Raw genomic sequence first — 13,744 nt, 5'->3', positions numbered from 1 at the left:
AAATAATGAGTACAAGGTTAAACGACCAACAAGCATTTGTAGATCATGAAATATGTGTTTCTATAGAATTTTGAACTATAGAATTTTGAACTTACCATTTTCTTCCACATCAACTTCATCATCATCTTCATGTTATGTCTGGTCGAATAGATCATGAAATATGTGTTTCTATAGAATTTTGAACTTTAGACATGCCATCTTCCCGATCTCCAATAATTATTGGTGGATCTTCTCTTTCATGACCATTTGTATGATGTTGTACCACTTTTAATCCAAGCGTGTGCATTCGTATAAAATTATATATGAAATGTTAAGTGAAAACAATTATTGGCTTTATATACACTTGTGTGACTTTGGTCATATTATATAGAACCTTTCACCTTTTCTATAACTCCTCAAACATCATTTCAACGGTAATTCTCAATGATGAATGTCGACAATTAAAGTGGTATGAAATTCCTACATGGTGCATCCATATATCCCGATAAATAATATTTCGTATCTAACTCATTAATTACTATTCGGTGACAAATATCCAATCATATCCGGTTATCCAATATACCAGTTTTTAATATTTGCTTTAAGCTACTTTAATTAGTTTTCATATTTTTCTTATTGTTGTTACTAGATTTTAACCCGTGCGATGCACGAATTCTTATTAAAATGTTAAGTTAAGATAAAAATCCTATATATACCGATTTCTATCTTTTATATATTACTCCACTATTAGAGTAGTTTTTAATTTTGGATTAAGTTTCATTTTATATACATTCTTTAATTATTAGAGTGTTTGATTTTTGGATGAAGTTCTATATGATTAATATTAGTAATTAATTAATAATAATATCTACATGGTACCCACTTATTTATCTATGTGGTACCCAACGTTTTAAATTCAAAATCTTATTTTTCATGGCTGAAACCATTAGATTTTTTACGTGGCGGTCTAATATTGGATTATTGTTTGATTTTGGATTGAATTTTATTTTAGATTAGTATTTTATTTTGGATGAAATTTTATTTTAGATTTATTTTTTAAATTATTAGATTGTTTGATTTTGGATGGAGTTGTATATATTAGTAATTAATTAATTAAAATATCTACATGGAACCTAATTAATTATCTACGTGGCACTCGATCTTTTTAATTCAAAAATAAATTAGAAATGTTATTTTTCATTGGCCGAAATCATTAGATTTCCTATGTGGCGCTCTAATAATTCAGCATATATATATATATATATATATATATATATATATATATATATATATATATATATATATATATATATATATATATATATATATAAGATTATTATTCCCCCCGTCCCTTAATACTCACATCGGTTTAACCGGCACAAAGGTTTAGACAATTTGATTGACTTATTAATTTATTAAGTGGTAGTTTGTAGTGAGTAATAGTTAGTGGAAGATGTGTCAAATAAAGGGGTGGGGTGAGGGGGTTTGAATTGTTTAATTTTTTTTTTTTTTATGAAGTAGGAATATATGTGGGTTGATGGTTAAGTGAGAGAAATGATATACTATTAGTAAAAGTATGTCATTTATACTATTAGTAAAAGTATGTCATTTATACTATTAGTAAAAGTATGTCATTTATAGAACTGTGGCGAGTATTAAGGGACGACTTTATAAGGAAATTGGGGCGAGTATTAAGGGACACATCGAGTATTTATAATTTATGGTTTATTTAATTTCAGTTAAGTTTAATTAATTTAAGTTCGATTCAGTTTAGTTCAGTTCAGTTCAGTTCAGGTCAGGTCCAATAAATACAGTTCAGTTCAGGTTCAATTAGTTCAGGTCCAATAAATTCAGGTCCAATAAGTTCAGTTCAGGTCCAATAAGTTCAGTTTAGTTCATGTCAGGTTCAATAAATTCAGTTTAGTTCAGGTCAAATTCAACAAGTTCAGTTCAGTTCAGAAATTTTCAGTCCAAAAGAACAGGACTTTATCCTTAACCTTTCAATCGTGCACGTGATATATTAAATCACCAAGGAAATTAATAGTGGAAGTTATTAGGAGTTACATAGAAGTTATTAAATCACAAAAAATTAGAAATGCATAAATTAAGGATTAAGAGATTGGAGGTTTGTGGTTAAAAGTGGAAAGAATGACATTCTTATTATTATATAGGATTTGTACCGGTTAGTCTCTTTAAATGCAAAACATATAATTTTGAGTATTATCTATTTCAATTTTTTTAATGTGTCTTAGATTTTAGTTATGGAATATCATTTTAACAAAGTTTAAGAAATATTTGGTATTTAAGTTACACAAACATAATTTAATATTGTTGATTCAACCTAACTTAACTCACCTTATTATTTCTTATATCTATTTTTAAGGTGAATATTGACTAGTACCCCAAAATAAATGCACACCACAAATTTTAATTAGTAAAACGTTTTTTGTAGACATCATTTAAGTTAGCATAGATAAAACAACAATTTACTAAAACTTTAGAGGCTTTAAAACATTCCTATAATTTCTGAAAAAAACAAAAACAAAACAACAACTCATAATCTACGTACTAAACTTAGCTACCTTGAAGCCTATAAAACTAGTAGTCTTAATCATAAAAATTCATCTTGTCATCCAATAAAGAATATTAAATTATAAATATATAGGTAACCCAAAATACTAGCTAGTAGGAGCATACTACTCCTACAAATGGCGTTGATGAACAAGAAGGTTGCAACATTTTTGTTGATCGCCATGGTTCTTATGACGACGACATTTGCAGAACTTCTTCAAGAAGCACGACCAGGATGCTTGGAACCATGTAACACAAAATGTACGGATTTGAAGAAATACAAACCAGAAAATTGCACTGCAGCATGTACTAGTATATGCAAATTACCTGCCGTTAACAATAATAATGGTGTAACATCTAATTCATTATACTCTCCGTCCAATTCGATTTTTGGCAGTGATATAGATGATCTTCTTCGTTCCTACTTAAGCGCCTACAGTGGTTAGTAAAATTAGTTTGTGACCTAACCTCTCTTTCTATATATATATATTGTATGTCAAAATTGATGACCATTTCATTAAAAGGAGTATTTTTGTATCTCGAAATTCAAATATATGTTATGCATTCGTTTAAAAAGGGTGCCTAATTCTTACTTGTGGACGAAGATGATCAATTAAGTTATTTTTGTGAATTTTTGTTGTTATTTTGGATTAATGTCAAGCGTTTTTGCACGATGATCATTTCCTCTGTTCTATTTTAGTCCACACATTTTATTATGGCACAAATATTAAGAAAAAAACGACAAATAAAGGTAATAGACAATGATACCCCTACCTACTAACACACGAACTATATACCCACACCCACATGTAATTATTGAATAAGAAATTTACATTATAAAACTAACCAAAATAAAAAGTGTGTCACCTAAACAGAACTTTCTCAAAAAGAAAAGTGTGCCAACTAAAAAAGAATGAAGATAGTATATGAGTGCAGATCAGATCATCATGTAAAAAGAAAAAGAAAAAAAATATTGCATTATGGGATAGAGATTCGAGATCGTATACATCATCAATATTTATATTAAGGGAAGATTTATATGTTCATATTCTAGAACAAAATTTTCAACAATTTCGCTATATGATGGTGGTGTTTGATCAAATTATGGTAACGCTTTAACCTATATATGTAACATTTATTAATTTTACAATTTCAACTGCTATTTTTATCGAATACTCATATTATCAGGTATCAAATTACTTTGACGTCGATATACCAGTCAGTTGCTCAAGCGTTAAAAGCTACCATCTACCGCTAGTTTTACGGAACATGATTGTTAATGTTATTTGAGAAAAAAAAAACTATGAAACCAATACCTCTAACATTAAATGCTTAAACAATCATATTGCCAAACACTTATAAATTTTATAAGTGGTGTTTTTATTCTTAATTAAAGTGCTACCCGATACCTTAAATGCTACCGCCGAACTATTTTAGGGCAGGTTCGGCGGACATTTTAGGTAGCGGCCTAGCGGTAGTGTCTTTACCTAGTTGATTAAAACGCTACTTATAAAATTTATAAGTGTTTGGTTAGGTAGTTGTTAGCGTAAGAGGTAGTGGTTGTGTAGCTTTTCTCAAACGTTAAATATCTTAGCGTTCAAAGGTATCAAACATCATTTGATCAAATTATGATAAAGTTTTAAACAATATAATGTACATATCTTTTTATTGTATCTTACAATCTTATCAACCTCTACCTTTACTGAACATTCTTACTATTTTGACAAGTGCTTTTTGAAAACTAATCATTACCAGCTTACCTTGACAGCTATCTCATGTTCAATTGCTAGAAGCTACCAATTACCGCATATTTTGCCGAATGGGGCCTTAACGTTGTAAACCTTTGTATTTACTGGGTTTGAAAAAAAAAAACTTTTCATAGTTCTGCATTCATTTAAGCTAATTAATAACCAATTTTCCCTAATTAATTGTCCAGATGTTATTTGTGTAGACAAAAATTATATTCTGGCCGGGAAATTATTTTTGTATTTGCTTTTGTTTGTTTTTTTGAGGAATGAAAAATAATTTTCTCAAAGATGAAAAATAACTCCTCAAAATAGGAAAGCATTTTCCATTTGTAGGAAAGGAATGCCACAATTTTCTTTTCTACTCTCACCTCTAATATTTTTTTTTCTCACCTCTTATCCATCATCTCATTTCCTCTTCACTTATATTTTTTTATATAACGTTTCTGGTAAGGAACTATTTTACAATAATTATGATTTCTTTGGAAATTATTTTCCATAAAAATCATTCTCCATCAAAAGTATTTTCCGTTAAAACAAAAGGACTTGTAATAGTAAAGTAGTTGTATGTGTCGTCATAAAAAATGGTTAATATCCAAAGTAGTCTTTAGTTGTCTATTGTGCGTAATTTAATTTTTTTCGCCAAAATAAAAATCTATAGAATGTAGTGGAAGACACTAAATTTATTCATTGGTGAAGATTTGTGTGATAACCTTGCGTCGAGATCTACCACCATTAGAATTTGATCAAATTCTAATTCAAATTACAATAGATTCATAGACCCACTCATTAAAGGCTGTGGAAGTTATGTCATCAACAACAATCGTGATTTTACGAGAGTAGAATTTTATTTAGTTCAATTTAATACGTATTTGTTGAATGACTTTAATTACAAATGTCGTATGAATTTGCATTAATGAATTAATTTTAGTTCTGGAAAAACAGTGGTGAGAATTCAAAAAACATTCTAATACTACCCGGTTTTTAGTAAAAGTATTGTGTTGATTTATAACACTATTCACTTATCCCTTTGATTATCTTTGATAGTTTATACATAAGGGAAAGTATGATCGTGTATGATCTTGTTATACTTGTCTCATTTTATATTTCTCTTTCTGTCGAGTTTTTATAATGTTTACTTCTACATATATTCATATTACTTATATTAACTATCAAAGTTATGCATTGAAAAACGTGAAAAGACAAATAATAGAACCAAATTCCATCAAATTTTGTTTGCTTGCTTATTTTTCATAAGTTGTTAAGAGTATTAACCCACATGTGAGTTGGGACAAATTCTCCCAAATGAAAAAGAAGAGGGAGAATAACTAACATATAAGATTAATGGCTTATATGTGGTCAGGCTATCTTTCGACATTGGCCTTGACTTAATCTAGGGGAGTTACCATGGTATCAGAGAAAGGTTCTTGGCCCATTCCAAGAAGGGAGAACTTAGTTAATTTAAGAATGCAAGATTGAGAGGATTTAAAAATCTATTTGGAGAAAAAAGTCGGTAGAATTGATTTCCCCAAATAAGGGTCATTTAACCTCAATTTGGAGGACCAAAGAAGGATCAACAAGGAAATGGTGAGTAATAACCACAGATGAGTTGAGACAAATTTTCCAAGTGGAAGAAGAGGAGGGAGAATGATTAACATATAAGATTGGTGGACTACTTCACCTATAACCAATTGAATTTAGGATGGATCCTATATTCCTATCAGACATATATGTGGTAAGACTCTTCTCCAACATTGGGCTCGACTTGATCCAGTGAGATTTAATACAAGTTGCAATATGTGAGCTAAAATGGGGAGTTGTTTGAAAAGGTTCACGCCCATGCGAGGAGGGTGCGGCTGAAACGCTCACGGCTCATCTCACATTCTCAATAAGTCACATCCCCATAGGGCACGATTTCGAAGATTAACCTTTAAGATAAACCTAGGTATATATATAACTAGAGCAAGTACATGTGGTTAGCCTCGAGTTCATGTTCAACATAACTAATGTGTTTTTCATTTTTTGTGCTTGGCACATTAGTTAATTTGCGAACAATTTGGTTTATCATGTTTTAAGCATTTGTGATTTTAGTTAAATTGTGATCATATCTATACCTAGTATTTAAAAACTAAAACCATTGTCACATGTGTGACATGTGTCCACCTCTCCATCTTCTCCATCTTTTTTTCTTTATTTTCTTTTTTTGATTGACTCATTAAAATGTCATTCAATATTAATACATGTATTAAAATTACGGATATTTCATGAAATGCCCCCGAGTTTTGCCATAATTCACCAAACGCCCATCAAGTTTCAATAATTCATAAAATACCCCTCACAATTCGTACAAATACCCAACATACCCTTACTAATAACGGACCGTTAGTCTGCCGTTAGCCAAGTTTCCAATTCACCCAAATGCCCCTATTCTGAAACTTATTTCACCAAATGCCCCTATTGTGAAACTTATTTCACCAAATGCCCCAAACTTAAATATAACTATTTTGATGTTTCAGCGACTAGTTTTTGTGTTTGAAAGGTAGCTGTTGGTCACGGTTGACTATAAAAGCCCCTTTGCTGAATGGTTCTTGTAAGTTAGATGTTATTTTGATTTGCTTTGCTAATTTCATAAGATTTTTGTCATGAGTTTTCTTTCAAAATCATCATCCACACCCAATGATCGAGTCCACATATATTAGAGTACCTACCAAATTTTGTTATTGTGGTAGGAAATTTGTCATTCGAAGCTCTGATACAACACTCAATCCACAAAGGTTGTACTACAAGTGTGATCCTTGAAACAATATGAGATGGTGCAAGGGAGTAGTTGAGCAAGAAAACAAGGGGCAACAACACGAAGGAAAATGCGGGGTAAGCTTAGACGAAGGAGAAAGTATTGAAAACAGGCGAAACAGTAAGATGCAAGAAGAATTGAAGTAAATGAAGAAGAAGCTAAAACAACAACAAAAAGTAGTCAAAGTTGTAATACAAATGGGGATATTGATGTTTGTAATTTTACTGTTTGTAATCATGAAGTAAATACAAGTAATGAGAAACAAATTCACATTTCATAAATAATTGATGTTGCATAATCTGCACAAAATACCAAATTGTGAAGCATTTCTGTTTTTAGCTTCACTTACAAAACATCGTTGCACCAACTACATTTAATGTTATTTTCTACTCAATGAATATGTGCAAGATCAAAACAAATGTTCAAAAAACTACCCCAAAAAGCATTAGCAGCTATCCAAAAGAGCTTGTGGAACACCACTTCAACCTCCATTCCTACCACAATAACAAAATTTGTTAGGTACCCTAATATATGTGGACTCATTGGGTGTGGAAGATGATTTTAAAAGAAAACTCATGACACAAATCTTATGAAATTAGCAAAGTAAAGTAAAATAACATCTAAAATACAAGAACCATTTAGCAAAGGGGTTTTATAGCCAACCATGACCAAGAACCAGTTTTCAAACACAAAAACTAGCCATCGGAACATCAGAATAGCTATATTTAAATTTGGGGCATTTGGTGAAATAAGTTTCATAATAGGGGCATTTGGTGAAATAAGTTTCAGAATAGGGGCATTTGGGTGAATTGGAAACTTGGCTAACGGCGGACTAACGGCCCGTTATTAGAAAGGGTATGTTGAGTATTTGTACGAATTGTGAGGGGTATTTTATGAATTATTGAAACTTGATGGGCGTTTGGTGAATTATGGCAAAACTCGAGGGCATTTCATGAAATTTCCGTTAAAATTATGAAAACTCAAAAGACACCCTTGTATATGAAAAAAAATTACTCAAAAGACACATATGATAAAAAAAATATTAAAATAAATAATCACATATTAAATCAATAAGTATTTGTACTTATAGTTTAATAATCTTTTTAAATTAATTCGTAACTTCAAAAATAATAAGAGTTATAGCAACCTCTCGTATCCATGCCCCCCTTATTAATAAATGTGACTACAAACCATTTTTGGTTATATCATTCACACAATCAATTACCTATATCAACATTCATTTTAAGAGGTAATGCGCTTTTATTTTATGTATTTTCCATCTTCACTATGACTACATCTTAATATTTTCCATTTATTTATATTATTTTATTAATAATTATTTTCTTTGCTATTTTTATTAATAAAATGACTACCGACCATCTTTATTCCTAAATTTTATTTAGGTTGATTTTGTATTAACCTTAAAGTGGAAAAAGAGTAATAAAAATAAAGTCTTCTATTTATTTCTATCTTACACTACCATAATATTTGAGAATGTACCATAGTAAAGATTATATTTTATGATAACAAAAAATTATCCGTCGAGCGGTGTAAGCTTTTCACACTTTATATATACTTTATCCGTTCCGGAAATATCGCACCATTTATTTTTTGTGATTCGTACGTAAGGAAAATTTTGTCATGTGGGGTCATGTTAGATTCATATCAATATATATTTTCTAAATATTAATTTTTATAATTTTTACTTGCACGTGATTTGAGATATTTAGAGTCAAAGTAATGGTTAGAGTAGTAAAAGTCAACCATGGTGCGATATTTTCGGAACGGAGGAAGTATATGTTTCATGCATTGCATGGGTCAAATTAATGCTATTTTGGTTTAATGAACATGTAAATAAGTTTGTGCGTTGCCCGAGTTACTTGAATGACACGTACGAGTTGTAAGATGTTGATGGTTGATGTTTTCTTTAAGACTTCGTTTGTAACGACGGAAAATATTTTCATAGGATTACACTTTGTCATGGAAAATAATTTTCAAGGGAAAACATCAATAGTTTTCATTTATTTGTTTCGTTTCAAGAAAGTTGTACAGAAAAAAAATCATAGAAGTGGAAATGAGAGATAGATAGGAAGGGATAAAAGGAAATGTAAAGGATTAGAGAGGAAAATGTGTCATTGCTTCTTTTCAAAAAGAAAGTTGGTTTTCCACTAGGGAAAGTTGGTTTCTACCTTTGGGAACATTGTTTTACACCCTTAACAAAAACAAACAAAGAAAAATGGGGAATCATTTTCCGAAAAAGTATTTTCCGTCAAAATAATCGTAGCCTAAATATAAGCATTCTTTAAATATATCTTATTACACTACACTTTACTAGTATGGTGAATCTATATTGTCCATGTTGTTTATCTACTTTATAAACTAGTCTTATATGCAAGCGATGCTTGCGGGAGTATATAGAAATAAAAAATTATGTTATTACAACTAAAAACTAAAAACCATAAACAATAGTCAAGAATAAATGTTCACAAAGTTCATCTAAAGAAAAATTAGAAATCATCTCATGAACTAAACATCTAAATGGTGAAACAATGTAATATCCATGTACATACACGGCCAAAAAAATCTAAAATGTTGTGCCAAAATAAAAGAATTAAACATATTAAATAGTGTGTTTCACGTTTTTAATTTTTCTCGCATTACACTTGTCTAACCATATGCACTCCTCATCCCAATCTATTTGCAGCACATAACTAACATCAAAGGAATGTTTTAGATCAAAATATTCAATTAGTGTGGATAACTTCCTAAAAAAATGTTGGTTCCAGAGTTTGAGAATACCTTTTACATGACCAGATTACGTACATTAGGCGCAAAAGAAATATGAGCTAAATAAAATCATAAAAGCATTTAGTTATAGTAGATTGAAACCCGTTGAAGTACCAATTTTATTTCAGCAGCTAAGCAATTAAAAAAGTGTTGTTACCCTTAAATGAAACTAGATGTATTACTTCAACCACAGGCCAAGCAATTGGAATTGAAACATTGGGTTGTTCCCATCCCTACCTACATCAACTAGTAGCTGACCACCATATGGCTCCTTTAAGAAACAACCATCTATCGATATGAAGGGTCTACAACCAGCTAAAAAAAACCCTTTTTTAAAGCTTAAAAATAAATGTACAACCTTTGGAAAACATTGTTATTCAACAAACAACTTAATTGTATTATTTTTGTTACTTCTTTGAATCTCAGGTATATATCTAGGAAGTAGAGCATAATGGTCTTTGTACTCACCGATGTGTTTGATAGATGGTTATCCACACTAATTTAGGATCCGACCCAGTGAACCCTATGTTTTTGTCCGCCCGTTTAGAATCCGCGAGTTAAAATCCGAAATCCGATCCGATCCGATTATATTCAACCCGAATCCGACCCAACCCGTTAGTATTGATCCGATTAAGATCCGAATCCGTTAACAGACCGATCCGTGACAATTCCGATCCATTTAATCCGATCCGAAACGATCCGAAACCCGTTTATGATCCGATCCGTTTCAATCCGAATCCGTTCCAACCCGAGGAATATCCGTTTAATCCGATCCGTTTTTAATCCGTGACCCGTTTAATCCGACCCGTTTCAACCCGTGACCCGTTTAATCCGATCCGTTTTTAATCCGATCCGTTTTTAATCCGTGACCTGTTTAATCCGAACTAATTCCAACCCATCGATATAATAATACATTCAATAACTTATATTACTGATCTTAAATTCTTATTACTTTTAAAAGTTAGTTATTATTTTCGTCCCCTAATTAAGTCATCGATATGATAATATATAATTTGGAACCGAACTGACCCAAATTCCAACCCGCTACCAAATAACCCGATCCGATAATTACCCGAACCAATATAAAACTGAATCCAATGTAACCAGGCTAAATTAGTTTCAATCCAACCCGTTTTAGTCTGTTACCGATTAATCCGATCCGATATGAATCCGATCCGATATGAATCCGATCCGAAATGAATCCGATCCGATATGAATCCGACCCGAAATGAATCCGATCCGATATGAATCCGACCGACATGAACCCGAACCCGTTATAGTCCGACTAAACCCGTTAACAATCCGTCATATTCCAATCCGATCCGATCCGACCCAAATCGACTACAATCCGACCCGTTTACAACCCGATCCGATATGAATCCGTGAATAAAAAATTCGACCCGATCCGGTCCGTTAAGTTTTCAATCCGATCCGATCCGACCCGTTAGTCAAATTAATCTGTTCCAATCCGATCCGTTTCAACCCGAATCCGATGAGTCCGACCCAAACCCGATCCGTTGATCCGATTTGACACCCCTAGATATTGTCCTTTTTGCCTAGCTCTAAGAGCCATGAATTTAGACACCTTAATGCCCTAGTCAGAAAAAACTAGTTGCATAATATCCAACAACTTCATATATGAGTTTATTTTAAACTTTTCATGATAGTTTTTTGGAATCCAAGTGGAATTAATTTTCTTCACTCTAGAAGTCCTTCGACATGCATGTGTGTTCTCCAACGTGCGTCTTTATCGTGAAAGACCTTTTTCCACTCTCCCATGTTGCCCATATTCTCCAAGGACAACCCTGATCTTTAAAGACACATTTTGCACCACCCCTATCTTGCTCATTCTTAGACCATGATGAACACAATAATCAGTATTGCATTCCTAAACTGGCGAACATTCTTAAACTGTTTTCCCACATAGAATACAGTATCTTGAACTTTAGTTCCGTCAACATATGACCATGGTTGTCAGGATCGGATCCCACTTGGGATCGGTGGGAGAGGGTAGGATCATATTGGTAGGATCAGATCGTAGGATCGTAAGATCATACAAATTTAACCAATTGAGCGACTGAAATGAAAGAAGGTGGGTTGGTATATGATTTTGTAATAAAAATAAGAACCAAAACACACTTTTTCTCACATAAGATCGAAATTAGTGTGACACAAGGCAATTCTACGAATGTTATTTTAAGGCTTACAATTTTACAATTCCAAATAATACAAGGAAAATACTTTTTAAGCATTACAACTTTTCGTAATAAATATAAATAACCAACAACACAAACTAATTTTCATCATAGCCGGAATTTCCGTCATCACCAAAATCGCTTAATGCCCCCAATATTCCCGTGACATTGACATCATCATAATACATCATTGTCGTCGTCATTTCGTCATTGATTACAATAACTTGCCATATTCTAGAACCTGTAATCAACATAATGTAATAAAAAAAGTTCCAGACTAACAAATCACAATAACTAAACTAACCAACAAAGAAACATGGTAATTGGGAGAAGCACACAATAACTAAACTAACATGTAATTGCAATTAAGGACTTGAATGATTAGATTAATACAAAGTCCTTAACTTGTTCACACTCACAGCCATCCAGTCGGTCAGTCACACACTAACTCACAAGTTTCAGACTATCAGGAATGAATCGCATCAAATCAAGTTAATTAACAACAACATTAAGTCCTTAATTTGTATTGCAGTTATTCATATGATGGTGTGTGTTGCTGCTTGCTAATAGAATGATCACATTACAATAAGGAGATGTTTACCATTACCGTTACTGAATGTTTGGTCAGAGTTATGGAGTAACGATTACCGTTATTTAGGGGTAACCTATTCCTCCCCTTTGTTACTGGTCCAACCCTAGAGGTAACAGTTTCCATTCCTTTCTCTTAACAACACAGCCGCTCAACTCCTCTCTCTCTTCTCTCCTTCCCTTCTCCTTCCCCTCTCCATCTCTTACTATTTTGGTTTGAATATCTGACGTCTCTTCAGTGGTGTTCTTCTTCGTCTTCTTAGGCAATGATTGCAGCCTCCTTCTGTATCTTTGGTCCGATTTCTCGTCATCTCTTTGGTTCGAATTTCCTCCGTCATCTTTTTGCTAACTCCTTCTCCTCGTCGTCGTCGAATTTTATTTTGTCTATGTCACACTCATTCAATCACTCTTTTCCGACCATTGTTTTCTTGAAATTGGAACAATGAATTTTAATTGAGCATGTAATCAATTAAATTTATATGTTAATTTTTTTAGAATTTAATTGTTTATGAGTTGTTGGGAAATTGAAATTATTGATTACAAATTGGTAATCCAAAAATTGGCAGGCTTTTGATTGGTGATTATTTGGGAAAATGCATTTTTATGTAAACTACTGATTCCAATTGGAAAAATGAAATTACTGATAATTAAAAATTAGTAGTTTGATTAGTGTTCTGTTCTAAGTTGGGTGTTTTTATTCGTTAGTGTCAAATTCCGCTGTTGATGTTTGGCAGGCTGATTAAAAATTGGCAGGTTGATGCTTGCTTCCTGTACTTCTGCTGTTTGTCTACAAGTGAGAGAAACATAAATAAGTGATTCCTTTCCTAGAATATACCAAACAACCAATAACAGTAATAGTTAACATTACCTTTTCCCCTGCTTATTCGTTTCCATTCCACTCCCTTTCCAACATTCATACCAAACACCCCCTAAGAGTATAAGAAAGTGATTCTTACTTCAGAGTTTTCAACTTATGTAAATAGGATCATTTAGATAATGAAATCCAGGGTTTGTAGAGGGAAGAACATGCATACTTTGGAACAGGGTTGCTGGATCATACTTGGGAAATTCAAAGTCACCAGGAA

The sequence above is a fragment of the Spinacia oleracea genome, chromosome 2, assembly GCF_020520425.1.
Source record: "Spinacia oleracea cultivar Varoflay chromosome 2, BTI_SOV_V1, whole genome shotgun sequence".
Lineage (NCBI taxonomy): Eukaryota > Viridiplantae > Streptophyta > Magnoliopsida > Caryophyllales > Amaranthaceae > Spinacia > Spinacia oleracea.
Note: the sequence above shows the minus strand (reverse complement) of the source record.